This window comes from Branchiostoma lanceolatum, chromosome 10 (genome assembly GCF_035083965.1).
Source record: "Branchiostoma lanceolatum isolate klBraLanc5 chromosome 10, klBraLanc5.hap2, whole genome shotgun sequence".
NCBI classification, from domain to species: Eukaryota; Metazoa; Chordata; class Leptocardii; order Amphioxiformes; family Branchiostomatidae; genus Branchiostoma; species Branchiostoma lanceolatum.
The window spans coordinates 4,549,171-4,571,237 of record NC_089731.1 but is presented as its reverse complement, the minus strand read 5'-3'; the positions used below and the strand labels follow the sequence as shown (position 1 = coordinate 4,571,237).

Below are 22,067 nucleotides of genomic sequence, written 5' to 3'. Positions count from 1 at the left end.
ACATTGCAGTTATATTCGTCATACCAACCACCATTAAAACAACTCCTGTCACGCTGATGAGAATCGCACAACCGTCAAAAAGTGACACATGTTCCTTTAAGAACAGCAATCCGATACAGGCTACGAAGAAAGGCATGGAGCCTTGAATAATACCGAAGGCGATGCCAGGAACTGTATAGACAAAAGACAGAAACAGCGCAATAGTAGCCAAATTTCCGACAATAACAAATAAGACAATCATTATGTTCTGATGTTTGTTTTCACCTGTTAATTTTGCCGGCCGACAGAATACTAGAAAAGGGAGGAGAGCTAGAATTTCAATTAATCTCATTAATAAGAAGATTTGAAAACTCGGTATGCCATCCTTGCTTGCTAATGCTGTGAATTCACCGGAAAAAGAAGTAAAAATTGCAGACAAAAGTGATAGCAAAACACCTTTTGCAGACTTCAACGAAGACAGTACCTTTGTCTTTGCACTATTTTCGCCCCCGTTAGTGTTGTCTGAAAACGTCATTTTCACTTGTTCTCGCCTCTGTGGTTCCTTGTGGTTGTAACTTTATTTTGCAAGACAGTATCAAAGCGGGGTCCAGTCTATAACACTAGGTGTAGATGACAATGCCACTAACCCTCTTCGGCTTTAATAGCCTCCGTGTGATGTAGCATCGGAAATTGCATTCCTATCCATGAGCTGGAATCTGTTACCTCGAATGTTTTCGTTATTCAGTTTGCCATTTCTCTGAATGTTCAAGACTTTTGAGGCGACCGCACGTGCACAGGACTCTGGGTTGTCCTATTTCCGTTTCCGCCTGTTCTCTCTGGCTGTCTTTACCCCAGACCTGCTGATGGCCCTCACGGAGGCTGCTACAACATCGCTAAAGACCTCTCTCAGGAAGCCACAACCTCGTTTATGTTCTACTTCAAAAATCTACACACTAGTTGATGTCCTATTTCTGGAAATTACAACCTTGCTGAGCCCCTCTCTTGTACAGCTGCAGCCTCGTTGATTGATCCTGAGTTGCAGATATGATGCTGTCTCATTTCCTGATTGTCTTTAACTTTCAGCAAATCAGGAGCGAGATAGTGTTCCTTGTCTTCTGTATAAGTAATAAATAAACATTATTAATATCTCTAAACGATTGTTCGGCCCTGTGATTAAAGCAAACAACCGCCAAAACTTATACCAGTTGCCTAACATTCGAATTCAAGCATGTTCTTAGCCTCTACCAGCCTCCGCGGGTCGCTGGAAAAATAGTAGAAATTGGCCAAATAGAGTCAATTGTATGAAGGGAGTCGGCTACGGGGAGGGCTGCTAATGTTACCCTCCATCATGGCCAAAGTCCACCGGCAAATGTTCTCCCTATAGCCGGCGCGGTTAATGTGGTAGAGACTACATGTTCTATTCTCGTTGAAGAGATTCGCCAGTCACGTAAAATCACAGTTACCAGAATATTCTTCAATCAGTGATACATCTTAAAACAAACACGTAATCATATACAATATTGTTTGGAGCGGAGGCTAACTACAATTGATACTCATAAGGGAGGCTATGATCATCTGTAAGTGTATATGTGCTGCACATGTACGCACTATCCGGGTTTTTAGTTGGCTTTCGTTGTGCCCATGTATGTCCTTTTTTTCTGTTAGTGTTTGAGTTTGTAATTTATTTTGAAATACCAATAAAGATAGGAAAAAAAAGAACAAAAAAAACGTACCTCCTATTTCGACGCCCACTGAATATACATGTACCGGAGGAGGCTGGGAGACCTACGCATTTCTCGTCCTAGTCTCGTGTTCTCGCGAATGAAATGAGGATATTGTCTGCATACAGCTGGTTGGTCGAAGACGAATGCGGATAAACCGGTTCAACAAGTATGCAAGAATTTCCGATTCTGACTAATTGTCTGGTCATAACCAGACCACCTTTTGGCACAAAAATTGTTAAAAGAGCTTTACAAATTCAAGAAGCAAGATAATTTGCTGTTTGTTTATTAACAAACTGTGACAAATCCCAAAGATAATAATACTAAAAATACTACAGAAGAAAACAAAGACTAGTCATAGTTCTGGGGTACGAATAAACCCCAGGTGAGTGGATGAGAACAAATTGATATACATGTCTCATAAGTAAAAAGGAGGTGATATCTATTAATTCGTAAAGTATGTTTACCAAGCGTACTTGTCTTCTACTTTATACACCATAATACGCTTTCAGTATGATGACAACAACTAGTTACTGTGCATTGAGATAGATTATTAGTAATTAAACAAATATTCACAGAAATACAGAAATATCATCAACATGTTGGGCTGTTACTATATAAGTCCACCTCCTCAACTATACAGAAAACATTCAAACCTGTACATATTACAGCACATTATCTACGTACTTTACAAAAGCATGTTTTAAATCTCTTACCTACAGGGAGGTTGGGTTAGTAATGTAAATAAGTTCCCCTGGGCTATGTTAGACAATTGGAGTACATAACAAAGACATTTCATCGAGCTTTGTCTTTAGAATTCTCCTATCTCTCGTCAGAATCAAAATTGAGTGTTTCGAGAATTTCACTTTGCAGCTCCTTCTGACGAGAGGTCCACCATGTATACACACTAACTACCACTATTCCCAACATCACCAGCACCACGCCCACCGCTTGCAGTAAATTCGGTACTTTCTGTAGAACCAAGTAGTCTAGCAGCACAGAGATGGGGATGGTGAACATGCGAACTGATGTCGCGATGTACGCTTGTATCGTTTTCATGCCTAAAAACATCAAAATGCTGCTAAAAGTCTTGCTCACCCCAACCCCAGCCACGTAAAGCGCTGTACTTAACGGCATTGTCCAGACTGGAGTCTCCACCGCATAGGTTACTACTAGTAATGCAACTGACCCAAGTAAATTTAGATACAGCAAACTTGTGAATATTGGCATCCTTAGTGTAGCTGTCATGTACCGCATAAGAATCATATCAGGTGCATAGATGGATGAAGAAAGCAGTGGAATGCCGATTGACAAGGCGAGTAGCTCGGTGGACATTGTACCTATCTGTGTCACCCCAAACGCCACTAAAACAACGCCTGTTACGCTGATCAGAATCCCACAAACGTCTAAAACACCTAGAGATTCATTTAAGACCAGAAATCCTATACAGGCAACAAAAAAAGGCATGGAACCTTGAATGATGCCAAAGGCGATGCCAGGAACTGTAAAAGTAAAGGACAGAAAATGCGTAATCGTAGCCAAATTTCCGACAATAACAAATAAGACAAATATTATGTTCTGGTGTCGGTTTTCACCCGTCAATGGCAGGCGATAAAAGATAATCATAGGTACAACAGCTAGAAACTCTGTCAATCGCATTACGAAGAGAATTTGGAAACTTGGTATGCCATCCTTGCTTGCCAATGCTATGAACTGTGCATAGAATGAAGCAAACATGGCTGACATCAGGAGTAGGGAAATGCCCTTTGCCGCCTTCAATGAAGACATTGTCTCTGTTCTTGCACCAATTTTGCCTTCATCAGTGTTGTCCGAAAATGTCTTTTTTTTTTACCTCTGTGCTTCCTTGCGGTTAAAACTTTGTATTGATACATATACAGTATCACGGCAGTGTTTTGTCTATAATGATAGATGTTACAAGTTTGTAAAGTCATTAACCGTCCGCAGGTTCAATTGCAGCCGTTTGATGTTACATCTAAAAACTGAAAACGTCATTGCCCTTGTTCTTGCCTATGTGCTTCCTTGTAACTGCTTGTTGTTTAACGTTATTTTGCAAAACAGTATCAAAACAGCTTCCAGTCTACAACAATACGCATTGCCAATGCCACTAACTCTCTCCGGTTTCGATAGCCCACGTGTGATATAGCATCGCAAATTACATTCCTAGTCATGAGCCGGAACCTGTTACCTCGAACGTTTTCGTTCTTCAGTGTGTCATTTCTCTAAATGTTCAAGACTTTTGAGGCGACCGCACGTGCACAGGACTCTGGGTTGTCCTATTTCCGTTTCCGCCTGTTCTCTCTGGCTGTCTTGACCCCAGAGCTGCTGATGGCCCTCTCGGAGGCTGCTACAACATCACTGAAGACCTCTCCCAGGATGCCACAACCTCGCCGATGTTCTCTTTCAAAAATCTGCACCCTAGTTGATGTTCTCTTTCAGGTTGCTACAACCTCGCTGATGTTCTCTTTCAAAAATCTACACCCTAGTTGATGTCCTATTTCAGGAAATTACAACCTCGCTGATGTTGTCTTTCAAGAAGCTGCACCCTAGTTGATGTTCTCTTTCAGGTAGCTACAACCTCGCTGATGTTCTCTTTCAAAAATCTACACCCTAGTTGATGTCCTATTTCAGGAAGTTACAACCTCGCCGATGTTCTCTTTCAAAAATCTGCACCCTAGTTGATGTTCTCTTTCAGGAAGTTACAACCTCGCTGATGTTCTCTTTCAAGAAGCTGCACCCTAGTTGATGTTCTCTTTCAGGTTGCTACAACCTCGCTGATGTTCTCTTTCAAAAATCTACACCCTAGTTGATGTCCTATTTCAGGAAGTTACAACCTCGCTGATGTTCTCTTTCAAAAAGCTGCACCCTAGTTGATGTTCTCTTTCAGGTTGCTACAACCTCGTTGATGTTCTCTTTGAAAAACCTACACCCTCGTTGATGTCTTATTTCAGGAGGTTACAACCTCGCCGATGTTCTCTTTCAAACATCTGCAACCTAAATGATGTTCTTTCAGGTAGCTACAACCTCGCTGATGTTCTCTTTCAAAAAGCTGCACCCTAGTTGATGTTCTCTTTCTGGTAGCTTAGTAACAACCTCGTTGATGTTTTCTTTCAAAAATCTGCACCCTAGTTGATGTTCTTTCAGGTTGCTACAACCTCGTTGATGTTCTCTTTCAAAAATCTACACCCAAGATGATGTCCTCTTTCTGGTAGCTACAACTTCGCTGATGTTCTCTCTTGTACAGCTACAGCCTTGTTGATTGATCCTGTGTTGCAGATATAATGCTGTCTCATTTTCTGATTGTCTTTAACTTTCAGCAAATCAGGAGCGAGATAGTGTTCGCTGTCTTCTGTATAAGGAATAAATAAACATTATTGATATCTCTAAACAATTGTTCGGCCCTGTGATTAAAGCAAACAACCGCCAAAACTTATACCAGTTGCCTAACATTCGAATTCAAGCATGTTCTTAGCCTCTACCAGCCTCCGCGGGCCGCTGGGAAAATAGTAGAAATTGGCCAAATAGAGTCAATTGTATGGAGGAAGTCGGCAACGGAGAGAGCTGCGAATGTTACCCTCCATGGCCAAAGTCCACCGGCAAATGTTCTCCCTATAGCCGGCGCGGTTAATCTGGTAGAGACTACATGTTCTATTCTCGTTGAAGAGATTCGCCAGTCACGTAAAATCACAGTTACCAGAATATTCTTCAATCAGTGATACATCTTAAAACAAACACTTACCTCCAATTTTCGACGTCCACTGAATATACATGTACCGGAGGAGGCTGGGAGACCTACGCATGTCTCGTCCTAGTCTCGTGTTCTCGCGAATGAAATGAGGATATTGTCTGCATACAGCTGGTTGGTCGAAGACGAATGCGGATAAACCGGTCCAACAAGTATGCAAGAATTTCCGATGCTAGCTAATTGTCTGGTAATAACCAGACCACCTTTTGGCACAAAAATTGTTAAAAGAGCTTTAAAAATGCAAGAAACAAGATAATTTGCTGTTTGTTTATTATCAAACTGTGACAAATCCCAAAGACATCAGAGAAAAGACAATAATACTAAAAATACTACAGAAGAAAACAAAGACTAGTCATAGTTCTGGGGCACGAATAAACCCCAGGTGAGTGGATGAGAACAAATTGATATACATGTCTCATAAGTAAAAAGGAGGTGATATCTTTTAATTCGTAAAGTATGTTTACCAAGCGTACTTGTCTTCTACTTTATACACCATAATACGCTCTCAGTATGATGACAATAAATAGTTACTGTGCGTTGAGATGGATTACTGGTAATTAAACAAATATTCACAGAAATACAGAAATATCATCAACATGTTGGGCTGTTACTATATAAGTCCACCTCCTCAACTATACAGAAAACATTCAAACCTGTACATATTACAGCACATTATCTACGTACTTTACAAAAGCATGTTTTAAATCTCTTACCTACAGGGAGGTTGGGTTAGTAATCTGAATAAGTTCCCCTGGGCTTCGTTAGACAATTGGAGTACATAACAAAGACATATCATCGAGCTTTGTCTTTAGAATTCTCCTATCTCTCGTCAGAATCAAAATTGAGCGTTTCGAGAAGTTCTCTTTGCAGCTCCTTCTGACGAGAGGTCCACCATGTATACACACTAACTACCACTATTCCCAACATCACCAGCACCACGCCCACCGCTTGCAGTAAATGCGGTACTTTCTGTAGAACCAAGTAGTCTAGCAGCAGAGAGATGGGGATGGTGAACATGCGAACTGATGTCGCGATGTACGCTTGTATCGTTTTCATGCCTAAAAACATCGAAATGCTGCAAAAAGTCTTGCTCACCCCGACTCCAGCCACGTAAAGCGCTGTACTTAACGGCATTGTCCAGACTGGAGTCTCCACCGCATAAGTTACTACTAGTAATGCAACTGACCCAAGTAAATTTTGATATAGCAAAGCTGTGAATATTGGCATCCTTAGTGTAGCTGTCATGTACCGCATAAGAACCATATCAGGTGCAAAGATGAATGAAGAAAGTAGTGGAATGCCGATTGACAAGGCGAGTAGCTCGGTGGACATTGTACCTATCTGTGTCATCCCAAACGCCACTAAAACAACGCCTGTTACGCTGATAAGAATCCCACAAACGTCTAAAACACCTAGAGATTCATTTAAGACCAGAAATCCTATACAGGCAACAAAAAAAGGCATGGAACCTTGAATGATGCCAAAGGCGATGCCAGGAACTGTAAAAGTAAAGGACAGAAAATGCGTAATCGTAGCGGCATTTGTAAGGATCACATAAAGGACAAACATGATATTCTGGTGTCGGTTTTCACCCGTCAATGGCAGGCGATAAAAGATAATTATAGGTACAACAGATAGAAACTCTGTCAATCGCATTACGAAGAGAATTTGGAAACTCGGTATGCCATCCTTGTTTGCCAATGCTATGAACTGTGCATAGAATGAAGCAAACGTGGCTGACATCAGGAGTAGGGAAATGCCCTTTGCCGCCTTCAATGAAGACATTGTCTCTGTTCTTGCACCAATTTTGCCTTCATCAGTGTTGTCCGAAAATGTCATTTTTTTGTTTTTTGCCTCTGTGCTTCCTTGCGATTAAAACTTTTGTTGATATATATACAGTATCACAACAGTGTTTTGTCTATAATGATAGATGTTACACGTTTGTAAAGTCATTAACCGTCCGCAGGTTCAATTGCAGCCGTTTGATGTTACATCTAAAAACTGAAAACGTGATTTCCCATGTTCTTGCCTATGTGCTTCCTTGTAACTGCTTGCTGTATAACGTTATTTTGCAAAACAGTATCAAAACAGCGTCTAGTCTACAACAATAGGTGTTTTACGTAATGCCAATGCCACTAACTCTCTCCGGCTTCAATAGCCCTCGTGTGATGTAGCATCGCAAATTACATTCCTAGTCATGAGCCGGAACCTGTTACCTCGAACGATTTTGTTCTTCAGTTTGCTATTTGTGAGTTTTGACGTGACCGCACGTGCAAAGGACTCTGAGTTTCCGTCTGTTGTCTCTGGCTGTCTTGACCCCAGACCTCTAGGAGGCTGCTACAACATCGCTGAAGACCTCTCCCAGGAATCCACAACCTCGCTGATGTTCTCTTTCAAAATTCAACACCTTAGTTGATGTTCTTTCAGGTAGCTACAACCTCGCTGATGTTCTCTTTCAAAAAGCTGCACCCTAGTTAATGTTCTCTTTCAAAAATCTACACCCTAGTTGATGTTCTCTTTCTGGTAGCTTCAACCTCGCTGATGTTCTCTCTTGCACATCTACAGCCTCGTTGATTGATCCTGTGTTGCAGATATAATGCTGTCTCATTTACTGATTGTCTTTAACTTTCAGCATATCAGGAGCGAGGTAGTGTTCGCTGTCTTCTGTATGAGGAAAATGAACATCATTAATGTCTCTAAACAATATTGATCGACCCTGTGATTAAAGCAAACAACAACCAAAACTTATACCAGTTGCCTAACAGTCAAGCATGTTCTATTCTCGTTGAAGAGAATCATCAGTCACGTATAATCGCAGTTACTAAAATATTCTTCAATCGGTGACTTAAGTCACTGATTGAAGAATTAAAGGTAACAAACACGTACCTCCGAATTTTCGATGTCCACTGTATCAGGGGAGGCCGGAAGATCTACGCAAGTCTCGTCCTAGTCTCGTGTTCTCACGAGACTAGGTCACTCCGTGAACAAGACGTACAGTGGACAATTTGGAGGTACGTGTTTGTTACCTTTAAGATATTTCACTGATTGAAGAATGTTCTATTCTCTTTTCAGTATACAAAATAGATATTGCATCCTAGACTAAGGACCGCGCGTTGTACTTAACGCGGAGTATTGGGACCATCTACAAGTAAGTCTACAGTCCAAAACAACCGACAATGACTAAATTAATTTGTAAAGTTCTTTGGCGTAGCACCAAATACTTCCTTTACCAAATAACTACCAGATGCGGTACTGCCTACGATAAGTGGTGTCAGTGCTAGGGTTAGATATGTTAAGGCTTGGTTTAGGGTTAGTCTATCTCCCTTCTTCAAAAATTCGCTCAGACTTCTGCTCGGAAAGTACCGCCCCATGAATCTCATGTTATTTTTAGCTTCCGTTGCAGGCCTCCCCACGGCGATTTTTTTTGGGGGGGGGGGGGGGGGGGCGCCGCGTATCTGCTTGAGCCCCGTATCTGCTAGGGATCTCGTCACCGCTGTGACCCTGGCAAGTCTACGAAAGCCAGTCGCTTTCTGCACTGGTATTCCAGTGCTGAATCAACGGGCGAATAGGCCTCAGCACTGGTTTTCCAGTGCTGAGGAAAGTTCAGCACTCGATCGTTTTTCAGTGCTGAAGAAAGTTCAGCACTCGTTTTCCAGTGCTGAATGGCTGTGTTCCAGTGCTTAAGCTCTTTTAGTACTGCGGGATTCCAGTAATGAAACTTGTTTGAGCACTCGTTGTCCAGTGCTGAGTTGAGCTCAGCAATTGGTTACCAGTGCTGAAAGCGCGACGGAGCGGCGGTGGGTCATGTCATATACCATTCAGCACTGGTCACCCAGTGCTGAAACCGCCGGCAGCACTGGAGCCGAGTGCTGATGTACAAAAGCCGCGCCTTCCACACTGGATTAATACCAGTGCCCGGGGACAAGTCAGCCACTTTCATCACTGGAACTGAGTGTTGACAAAGGAGAGCGTGGCTTTCGTAGTTTGCCGTGACCCTGTGTCCGCCGTCGGAGAGGTTGCAGGCCGCCCCACGGCGATTTTGTATTTTTTTGGGGGGGGGGGGGGCACGAACACGGATCATGGATATGCAGGAATGCGAACCAAATATGGAAACCTTGGAGTGAATGGTGGTCCTGTCAATCACCATGATTGACTGCACCATTGCACCAATCAGCGCACATTGCTGCACCAGAAGGAGCGCATTTTGGATATCCAGAAGTGTCTTCATATGACGACACATCTGCTAGGCGACACTTCTGGCTAGTACAAGCCTGCAAGCTCCCTGACGGCGGACACAGGGCCACAGCGGTCACGAGATCCCTAGCAGATACGAGGGCTCAAGCAGATACGCGGCACCGCCCCCCCCCCCCCCCCCAAATAAAAATCGCCCTGGGGAGACCTGCAACGGAGGCTACGTGATTCTCTCCTCTCAGGTTAACTGAAAAAGCAGTGCCTGGGGAATCATCTGGCAGGTGGCAATTATTTGTCGTGCCACAGGTAATGCTTCAGAGATCACAGATCTGTTCGTGTTTCTTACTCGGGCTCTACTTCTTAACCGAATCGCGGCGTATCATCTACTTCGATTCGGCATGTAATTCCACACATGCTAAGTGCGGTGGTTACATGCGGTGTGCCTGCATTCTATTCTACAAACCTAGCTAACAGGCCTGATATCTTATCCCAAACTATCTTCTAAAGCGAAATACCGGGTCGGGTATAAATGCCAAGTGGATTCTATTGTTATTGATGAGACGTGTTTAAACATGCAGCAGACATTTAATTTCTTGTCGGCATGTAGAGGCAATGAATCATTTAATCATTCGATCTTTATTTTGGGCATATAGAAATTCTGATAGAAACATTATACATTTAAAAGCTTGGAAGCTTAACATCAAAGGGCAAACAAACATAAATGTGGGTAAACTAAAAGCACAATAAGCCATAGGAGATGCGGAAAAATGATTTGAAGCCTAATGAAATATATATGCTAAACATTGATATATGTATACAAACTCCTTTCTAGTCGACCTTTCTTTTCTCTATGTTATGTTTGACGTTTTGTAGTGACCCACATTTTTGACATGAGTTTTCTTATGATTTACCCATTGATATGCAAATTCACTTCTTGTTTATTTATATTTGAGTTTGGGTCATTGTTTTGATTCTTCATCATTATGTTTTGGCTAAATATTTCTAGCCTATTACGTTATCGTTACTTCAGTTGTTATCTAACTCAGGATTTCTGTTTGATGAATAGCTATATTTTTAAGTTAATTCCTGTATTATTTGTTATTATTTGGATTTTTATTGTTGCTATGTACTATTATGTAAGGGGTTGAACCCCCCAGGAATCGTTGAAAAACGCCGCCAGGCGATACTGTATTCCTGGTTAAATAAATAAACAAACAAAACAAAACAAACAATATGTATCTTGTTTGCTATCCAACTAGGCATTTATCATCAACTTGGACGTTACATTTTCACACATACAACAGGCATTGAATTTATTGTAGACCTTAAAGGCAACAAAAGCAATATTTGGGCCAAAAAATGGAAATTAAAAAAAAATGCTGAAATCTTTATGGTGGTGACATTTACTAAAATTGTTTAGCACATCTGCGTAATAACTTCATACTTTTAGGATTTCAAAAACCGGTCAAAATCGTGCCGTACGATGATCCCCTTTGTTTCATGAGCCTACAAAAACTCCGGCCATGATTTTCAGTGAGTTCTCACTTCACAACAACGTCATCTTTTTGCATCATGGACGTTGCCATACATTGTGATAGTGTTGTTTGAACTAATCATTGTATAGAAATGACGACTTTCAAAATCCGATTTTTCGGACCCTGATATTGCCTGGGTTTCCTTTGATATTTAATCAAATACTGAAAACAACCAGATTTGTATAAGGAGACGGTTCTAGATCTTACCAATTGTGCGAATGCTGTTCATCATCATCATATCGGGCGGCTTGCCCAACTAAGGCTGCTCTCTCCCTCCAAGCGTCACTGTCCGCCATTAGTTGGTCTAGTTCTTACGAGCTCGCCCCTACACAGTCCCCAGCAAGTTGGTCTATGTAGGTCCGTCGGGGTCGCCCGACACGGGAGTGCCCACGATTTGGTGTCCAGAGCAGGAGTTCGCTTACAAGCTCTTCTTTGTTTCTGTAGCTATGCCCTGTAAACCGTACCCTTCTCTCTCGTATGGTTGATGATACGGATGGTAATGTTCCATACAGTTCAGCTTTAGTGGGGTGTATAGTGTTAGCATGGCCGTTCCGCACTGACATACCAAGATGTGATCTGCATTGGCATAGAAACGCCCTCGTGATTATTACACTACCGTCGAGGGTACGAGGCTACAGCTGGTTGGTCGAGGACGAATTGGATAAACCGGTCCAACATGTGTGCAAGAGTCTCCGGTTCTAACTAATTGTCTGGTCATAACCAGGTCACCTTCTGGCAAAAAAACTGTTAAAAGAGCTTTACAAATGCATGAAACACGATAATTTGCTGTTTGTTTATTAACAACCTGCTGGGTGACAAAACCCCCGAGATATCAGAATAAAAGTTAATAATACGACGGATGAAAACATAGTATAGTCATAGCTCTGGGGCACGAATGAACCCCAGGTGAACGGAGGAGAACAAAAAAATTATGGAGATAAATGTATTATAAGAAAGGAGGAGATGATATCTATCCATTTGTAAAGTCTATTACCGAGCGTACTTGCCTTCTACTTTGTTCACCATAATACGTTCTCAGTATGATGACAATGAATAGTAACTGTGCATAGAGATAGGTTAATTAAACACATATTCGTAGTAATGCAGAAATATAATCATAATCAGGTTGCACTGTTTGACAATACAAGTCCACATCTCCACCTATTTAGATAGAACAAAAAACATTCAAACCTGTACATATTACAGCACATTACCTACGTACTTTACAAAAGTATGTTTTAAATCTCTTACCTACAGGGAAGTTGGGTTAGTAATGTAAATAAGTTCCCCTGGGCTATGTTAGACAATTGGAGTACATAACAAAGACACATCATCGAGCTTTGCCTTTAGAATTCTCCTATCTCTCGTCAGGATCAAAATTGAGTGTTTCTAGAAATGTTCTTTTCAGCTCCTCTCGACGAGAGGTCCACCATGTATACACGCTAACTAACAGTACTCCTAACATCACAAAGGCCACGCCCGCAACTTGGAGGGAATTCGGTACTTTCTGCATGAACAAGTAGTCTAGTAGGATAGTGATGGGGATGACAAATATTCCCACTGCTGTTGACGTGTATGCCTTTACTTCTTTCAAGGATTCAAAGAGGAATATGCTCGCAAGACTCTTGCTCACCCCGAGTCCTACCACGTATAACGCTGTTCGCAACGACATTGTCCAGACTGGAGTCTCTGCCGCGTAGGTTATACCAAGTAAGGCTACTGCCCCAATAAAATCTTGATACAGCAAAGATGTGAACATGGGCACCCCTAGTTTACCTGTCAGGTACCGAATGATAACAGTGTCAAGAGCCAAGGGGAACGCAGCAAACAGTGGAAAACCAATGGACAACATTAGTAGCTTGGTGGGTATTGCAGCTATATGCGTCATACCAACCGCCACTAAAACAACTCCTGTTACACTAATGAGAATTGCACTACCTTCAAAAAGAGAGACATGTTCCTTTAAGAACAGAAATCCGATACAGGCTACGAAGAAAGGCACCGAACCTTTTATGATGCCAAAGGCGATGCCAGGAACAGTGTAGGTAAAAGATAGATGTACCACGGCGTTTCCAACATTTGAGACAATCACAAAGACGAGTAGTATAATGTTCTGATGTCTGTTTTCACCTGTTAATCTTGGCCGACTGAACGCTACAATAGGGACAACTGTACAAAGCTCGATGAATCGTTTAAGGAAGATTATTTGGAAACTCGGGATGCCATCCTTGCTTGCCAATGCTGTGAATTCACCGGAGAAAGCGAAACAAATGGCTGATATGAGGCTCAGTAAAATGCCTTTTGCTGCCTTCAACGAAGTCATTACCTTTGTCCTTGCATCATTTTCACATTCGTTAGTGTTGTCCGAAAATGCCATTTTGCCTGGTTCTCGCACTCGTGCTTCCTTATGATTGATTGAAAATTTATCAAAGCACCGGAGTGATTTTTTCTGTAACAGTAGATGTTACTTTCACGTAGTATCAAATTGAATACAATTAAACTCCTGTATCCGTGATATTACATGTGAAATTGCATTCCTATATAGGCTGGAACCTGTAGCCCTGTACGATCTCTATCTTCAATTATCTATTTCTCTAAATGTTCAAGAGTTTTGTAGGTCAATGACGACTGTTGTCTTCAGTTATTCTGTCCGTTTCCATCTGTTTTCTCTAGCTCTGGTCACTCCTGATGAGAACTTGACCTGCCGATGACATTCTCGAAGACTGCTGCAACGTGGTTGATGCCCTCTTTCAGAAACGCACAGCTTCGCTGATGCCTTCCCTCGTCAGGAAGCTGCAACCGCGCTGATGTCGTCTATCAGTAAACTGAAGATGTAATGCTCTCTCCTTCTCTGTGTGTTCTTTCCGTTACAGCACAGCAGGCGGGTGGTGATGCTCCTTCTCTTCTTTATACTAGTATGGAAAACGTAATAAACAAATTGTTTAGCTCCTGATCACGATCTTTCATCAAGTCATAACATACAGCCTTATCTACAATCGCACTCTTTCCTTCACCAGTCAATCAGACTGTACAATCAGACTATAGAATCCGGTATGCAATGATGGACGTCTGTCATGTCAGGGTGTATACATATCATAGATAAAGTCGTTGTAACGTCGATGGATGTGGCTTATGAAAAAATCGCCTGTAAAGGACACGAGAAAATACTCATTTCAGGAAATTTGATATGGACAAATCTTGAAAATGTATCCCCTAGATTATAAAATAATCCCTTCATTGTACAAAGGTGACACTAAATTGCTCACGTTAGTTGAAAATTAGCAGTGCGAGGGTTTTATACGTCGATTTCAATAGCTATTCCTTCCCAACCCCGAAGTACACGCAGACAGCCTTCCTGAATTTGGCACAAAATGTTGTAATGACAACCCCCCTCCTCCATTGCATCTCCCCTGGCTACATGTATTTGGGAGCTGTTAATCAATTATCTTTCCTGTAATTGACGCAAAACAAGAAGAAAAATTATATCAGATGTCCAACATTCAAAACTGGTCTCCCCGTATTCATGAAAATACAAAAAAAAAATACCAATTATATCCTGGAGAGGATACCATCTGCAAGCGAGTCTATAGCCCTAACCAGAACAGAATATACCTTTTTTGTGGTCTTTGCCAAATAAATGCCAGATGCTGTACTGAGCCCAAGTTGTGTTGGAAATCAAGTCAAGTCAAGTCAAAGCCTTTATTTTACTTCGAATGCTTGTTCGGCCATAATATGGCCGCTTTTCGACAAGGTCGAAGTGAAACGGAGGGGCAGGAGTCACGGTACAAAAATAAACTTAACGTAAACTTAACGTAACCGATATCAATACAATCATGGAAAATACATCAAAATAAATAGTTGAATGAATAATTAGATAAATGAATACATGAATACATCATAGTACATAATTAAGTCATTAATCCGTTATCCAGTCCATATTTGCACTCAAGGGCTAATTATGTATGATCCAATAGGTATTTGAAGACATGGATGGACGAAGCCGCCCTAATGTGTGGTTGTGTTTTATTCCATGCAACTGAGCCAGAGTAGGCCAGACTTCTCCTATATGCCTCTAGGTTAGGTTTTGGGGTGATGAGGTAGTCTGTTGTGGTCGACCTGGTGTGCCGTGCTACTTCATCCCTTCGGAGGCTGAACATTCGCCTCACGTATGGTGGTAGTGCGTTCCCACCATACGGTCAGGATAAGGACGTTATATGTTTAGGGTTGGGTCAGTCTCCACAGAGCTATCCCTTCTTCCAAAATCCCCTCAGACTTCTGCTTGCAAATTACCATGCACCACGAGTGTGACGTACCTCTGATTTGCCTAATTAGCAGTGTATAGGGAATTGTCTGGCGGGTGGACATTGTTTGTCGTGACACCGGTATGTGGAAGTTACGAAACAACGCTGTAACCCTTGAAATGGTCTCTTTGGATCTTATTTTTGTGTTTTTTCAGTAACCCCACCACCGCGAGATCATGATACCGCGATTACCCTAGCCTCCATGGCAGGCTCTATGAGCCTTTTAGTAGCCTGGAGTCCAGCCTTATCAGCTTTAAATTCCGTTCGGAAAGCTGATAAGGCTGGACTCCAGGCTACCTTTTGGGGCGATCAAACACTTCTTGCTGATGACTTATTTTTGTACTGGGTTGTTTGTGCAGCCAGCCGTAACCATTTCTACGAGCCTAATGGCTGCACAAACAACCCATTAGAAAAAGAAGTTGCCATCAAGAAGTGTATTATAAGCGCCAAAAAGACCCCAAAGAGCCTACTATTGAGGCTAAATTACTTATCATCACTATTAATTGTAACAGTGAAATTATTTTAGCCGCAAACATAAGACACTGAATTGATGAAGGTTAGACATCCAGGTAGTAAGATACGCCAAAAATGGTTACTCAAGCCACTGGATAAAATGTTGAACATTTTTGGCGTATGAGACACAGCAACACGTCATTTTTCCATTCCAATCACAACGAAGGTAAAGTAACTTACAGGAATACTCCACGATGGGTACCTAAAGACAAAGATCACATAATAATGAAGACGCCTTTATCGGAAACTTGTCTCGACTGTCCATGCTACAGATATCACAGACATGTTCTTGTTTTCATATCAGGTCTCTGCTTTACCGAGCATGCATCATCTACTTGGATGTTATATTTTCAAAACATACAGCAGGCATTGGCTTTCTTGTAGACCTTTACATGTTATCAAATACTGAAAACAACCAGATCTGTATAAGGATACGGTTCTTACCAGTTGTACACAGTGCTGCTTGCATGGCCGTTTCGTAAGGAAATACACCTAGCGCCTGTACCAGGATATTGTCTGCATTGGTATGGACACGCCTTCGCTACCATCAGGAGAACGAGGCGACAGCTGGTTTGTCGAGGACGAATGTGGATAAACCGGTCCGACATGTGTGCAGGAATCTCCGATTCTAACTAATTGTCTGGTCATAACCAGCCCACCTTCTGGCACACAAAAATCATTATAAGAACTTTATAATTGCATGAAACAGGATACTTTGTTGTGAGTTGATCAACAATCGACTTGGTGACAAATATCCAAGTTATCAGAGAGAAAACATTAATGACACTAAAAAAGTACAATCCAAAACATAGACTAGTCATAGGACTAGTTGTGGGGCACCAATGAACCAGGTGAGCGGAACAGGGTTTTTCTTACACATGAGAACAAACTGAGATGTCATAAGAAAGGAAACGATAATATCTATTACCTGGTAAAATATATTCACCCAGTGCAGTTGCCTTCACACCATGAAATTTTTTGTATATAGTACACTTCGCATGGAGGAAAATCATACAACTTACATTTCTCATTTGTATATACATATTTTATTGTTGTAAATAATAGGACAAAGTGCAACAAACGATTTATGTGGTATCCCTAGCAATCATTTTTAGCATGTGCGTTCGTACCAGTTGCCAACGTAGCTACGTATCGATGAATGACATATAGGTAAACATCGATCAATATCTGTAAAGTATTGGTACAATTCTGTATCAACAGCTTAATGCATTCACCATTGTACCGTCAAACAATTTCTCTAGTAGCCCATTGTCAATATCGAAATCAATGACAATAAATAAAAACTGTGCAAAGAGACATATTGATTAAACACATGTTCACAATAAAACAGAAATATCATCAACATCATCATATTGCGCTGTTAGACTACCTAAGTCCACCCCCTCACCTATTCTTATAGAACAGTATATAGCAACCTGTACAAATAACATCACATTACTCGGTGGCCGGTTGGAGTTCAAATGTAACTTAGTTTCTTCTTGCTAAACAAAGTGAGTACATATTAAGAGTCTCGATGCTACAGACCGTTTTGAGTACATATCTAAATGCAACAATCCCCACAATGTGAACATAGGTAAATATCTGAACGACTGCTTTCATATTAGAAAAAATACTGAAACCAATGATTAAATCAATGATTATAATATAGTATCGAAAACGTATGCTAGCCCTTATTGTATTGTATTAGTAATTATGATGTTAAGTCTTATTCTATACTTCCACTTTGTGTTATATTAACGAATTCTTGCCATACCTTGTACCATGTACAATTGTCGTGCAATAAAGTTCTTCATAACAAATACCTCTGGCTTGAACCGCCTCAAATACCCCTATCTCTCGTCAGGATGAAACAAGAGTGTTTCGAGAAGTGTCCTTTGCAGCTCCTTTCGACGATAGATCAACCATGTGTACACGCTAGTTATCAATACTGCTACCATTACAAGGACAACACCCGCAATTTGGAGGGAATTTGGTACCGTCTGCAAAAAAAAGTAGTCTAGCAGGATAGTGATAGGGATGACAAATATTCCCACTGCTGTTGAGACGTATGCCTTTATCACTTTCAAGGATTCAAAGAGCACAATGTTCCCAAGACTCTTGGTCACCCCGAGACCTACCACGTATAACGCTGTACGCAACGACATAGTCCAGACTGGAGTCTCTGCCGCATAGGTTATGACAAGTAAGGCTACTGCCCCAACCAAATCCTGATACAGTAAAGCTGTAAATATGGGCATCCCTAGTGTACCCGTGAGATACCGCATGATAACCATGTCAGGTGCTGAGACGAAGGAAGAAAGCAGTGGAATTACAATTGACAAGACAAGTGGCTTGGTGGACATTGTAGCTATATGCGTCATTCCAACCGCCACTAAAACAACTCCTGTTAGGCTAATGAGAATTGCACAAAAGTCAACAATAAATAACTGCTCCCTTAAGCACAGAAATGCGATACAGGCTACAAACACAGGCATCGAACCTTTAATGATGCCAAAGGCGATACCAGGATCTGGGAACGTAAACGACAGATGGTTCAAAACGTTTGCAACATTTGCGACGATCACAAATATGACCAGTATAATGTTCTGATGTCTGTTTTCACCTGTTAATCTTTGCCGACTGAATGCCACAATAGGGACAACTATAGACATCTCTGTAAGTCGTTTAAGGAAGATTATTTGGAAACTCGGGATGCCGCCCTTGTGTGCCAACGCTGTGAATTCACCGGAGAAAGCGAAACAAATGGCTGACATAAGGCTTAGCAAGATGCCCTTTGCCACCTTCAACGAGGATGGTACATCTGTCCTTGCACCGTTAACGTTTTCGCCTTCATTGGTGTTGTCCGAAAATGTCATTTTGCCTGGTTCTCACCTCTGTGGTTCCTTTTGATTGTAACTTTGACAATATAACTATAAGAATATATGCTACCCACACGTATCATCAATATCATTAATCGTCTGCGCCTCAAAAAGTATCAATATCATGACATTTATGATGTTTCATTTAAAATTTCATCCCTATCAACAGGATGAAACCCTTAGCACGTGCACTGTACGATTAATTTCTTCAATATGCCATTCTCTAAAATGTAATGCTCAAGAGTTTTGTATGACTGTGCGTCGTGTTATCGTGTCCGTTTCCGTCTGTTATTTTTGGCTCTAGTCAGCCCTGAAGAAAGAGAACCTCGATTGTCCTCTCGAAGGTTCCGATAACTTCGCTGATACTCTCTATCTGTCTCTCCCTCTCTCCCTCTCTCTCTCTCTCTCTCTCTCTCTCTTTCTCTCTCTCTCTCCTTATCTCTGTCTCTCTGTGTCTCTCTCTATCTCTCTGTGTGTCTCTTCCACACACTCTCTCAGGAAGCTACAACCTCGCTGACGCCCTCTCTCAGTAGCCTGTGTTTACAATATCTCTCGCTGGCAGAGGTGAATGATCTTCTTCCCGAGTTGGGCCGGCCGCTAGGAACGCGATTAGGTCTTTGGTCAGGCTAATCTCTCAGTAAGTTGCAACGTTTTCTTTTAATTCCCTCCCCTGGAAAGCTACACGTTCGCTGATGTCTTCTTTCGAGTAACCTGCAACATTTTAATGTCCTCCATCGGGAACCTACAGCCTCGCTGATTTCCTCTTTCAGGAAGCTGCAACATTGCTGATGCCCTCTTCCTCGGAAAGCTGCAACCACGCTGATGCCATCTCTCGGTAAGCTGCAACGTTTTTATTTCCTCCCTCGGAAAGCTACAACCTCTCTGATGTCACGTTACAGCACGGCAGGTGGGAAATGGTATTCCCTGTCTTCCCTGTAAGAAAATTGAGACTATTAATATACAAAAAATCTTCCAGTTACCTCCCGAGCACTTATCGAATCAAAACATACAGCATATCTGCAAAAAAGGATGGGTGGACACTTGGAATATAGTGCCATCGTCAAAGACCCGTATACCAATAAAGGGTCCAGTGCAGGCCACCCGAGTGACTCTGAATGAATACCGGCGGACTAGCAGCGTGAAACAAATACTCTACGACCTGCAGTGGTCCCTTCTTTCCGAGAAGTGGAGGAACGTCCGCCTCACCACTTTTACAAGCTTTTGTACAATATTAATAAATGGATGAATTTATTGTACACATATACCCACTGGGTAATAGGTTACAGCAAAAGAATAGAAAGCAGATACATCTATACATACATTGTCATATTGCTACAAGAACTATAATTAATGAATACCTTTATTGTAAATTTTTGCCCCAATGGGCTAATCACAGGTCAACCACATACATGTACGTATTCATGTGTTTATAAACTACATAGATTTGACTTCTTCTCGTTTCTTCGAATTCGTAATAGTAAAAATGTAAGAGGAGGTATGGTTTATGATCAATGGTTTGTACTCATTAGAAAAAGATAAATTTGTCTGTATTAATATACAAACTGACGGTCTACTTAAAACAGCCCAGGGGCGCACCCGGGGGAGCTACCACTTCAAATTCTAAACTCTAAACGATAGGACAGATACATACAAATACTAGAGTAATGTTTCCCCCGCACGATTCCCCCTGTTCCCACCGTTGAGTCGTTCCCTGCCAGACTGGAGGCCTGCCCATCCTATCCCGGGACCTCTACCCCCCACGCCCTACGTTGCCCCTAATAATGGGCTTATATGGGGGAATGTCGGAAGACTCGGACCATTACCAACTCGGCCCAGTCAACTCGGCCCACCTACCTGGGGTAATCCACGATGATGATATATCTCTAGTTTATATTTAGAGATATACGTATACTGTTGTTCCGGGTGGTATATGAAAGGTTTTGAGTAGCCCAAACCTGAACCGTAAACGATTCACTCCTAGAATTGTACAAACCTACAGTCATGAAATATATCATATGCCATGTCGAGCTTGAATGAAAAGGGTGTCAATCATGTCAATTTGTTTTAACACGTAGAAGGCATGGATTGTTCTGTAAGCCTTCAAATGCAATTAGACTACAGACAACAAGTAAAGAGTTCTTAAAAGTAGACATTTCTTACCTGAAAACTTGATTCAGTTGTGCGCAGTGCTGGTTTTCGCACTTATACACCATGCACCAGGGTGTTGTCTACACCTGTATGAACACGTAACACGTCCGAATCGGGGCGGCAGCTGATTGGTCCCCCCGGCGAGGAAGAGTGTGGATAAACCGGTTCACCATTTATCTCGAGAATCCGTCCTTCACTCCGAATAGTTGTCTTGTCATAATCAATCAGCCTTCTGGTACACATTCTCATTCTAAAAACTTATAAAAGTGAACAAATTATTTCTTGTGCGTTGGTTATCTACAACCGATTAAAAAGATATCGAATACATCACATAGAAAACATTGATACTACTTTTTAAAAATGCGGCGAACTGAAGCAAAGTGATTGGGTACAAATGTACCACAGGTGAAGGGATGACATGTGTCTGCTCCGGTGTCAAAGGGTCAATGGGTATTAATTGCTTATTCTCCAAGCAGATGTTAAAGGGACGGCTGGTTAAAGGACGACCCCTTCTGTGAGTAAATTAGATAAAGGTAACGATCTTCAGAGTTCATCTCATTCTCTGTTTTGAGCATTTTCGTAAGCTCGTTGTTGAGTTCCATTTTGACACCATGTTTCATCATTGTAGTTATTTCTCTAAAAGTGTTAAAACAAGGTGCTACAGAGGGCCTAGGGAGATGAATCCATAAATCACGACGTAAAGAGGCGGTAGGTAATTATGAAAAGGATGTTTCAGCATAACAAGTACACGGCTGCATAAGATTGTCCTATAGTATTAGATATTAAGATTTAATTAAGATATTGATATAGATATTACTTGGAGAGTAATGTTGCATCTTTATTAATTATTCATAGCTACAAGCTTAGACTATCTTCTGGAACCCAGGGCGTGCCGAGCGTTGCCGAACAATCCCGAACAACCTGTTCCATTTCCAAAGGAGCTCGGGTTTTTCCGCCCCGGAGACAAATTTCTGCTCGGCTGACCATGCGTTCATGCAACCCACACCGGGATAAGACCACCAGAGTTCATTTCATTC

At 41.7% G+C, this 22,067-nt stretch overlaps 2 long non-coding RNA genes across 2 annotated transcripts; both read right to left on the bottom strand.

Annotated features, from left to right (window-relative positions):
• Positions 1–1,970: 1,970 nt before the first annotated feature.
• Positions 1,971–6,284, bottom strand: LOC136443505 (uncharacterized). Its single transcript, XR_010757159.1, has 2 exons — positions 5,458–6,284; positions 1,971–5,067 (listed from the first exon to the last, which is right to left on the bottom strand). It is a non-coding gene; the product is annotated as an uncharacterized lncRNA (long non-coding RNA).
• A 654-nt stretch (positions 6,285–6,938) lies between these two features.
• On the bottom strand, positions 6,939–21,238 carry LOC136443507 (uncharacterized). Its single transcript, XR_010757160.1, has 4 exons — positions 21,043–21,238; positions 16,448–19,815; positions 11,397–14,094; positions 6,939–8,127 (listed from the first exon to the last, which is right to left on the bottom strand). It is a non-coding gene; the product is annotated as an uncharacterized lncRNA (long non-coding RNA).
• Between the last annotated feature and the right edge of the window lie 829 nt (positions 21,239–22,067).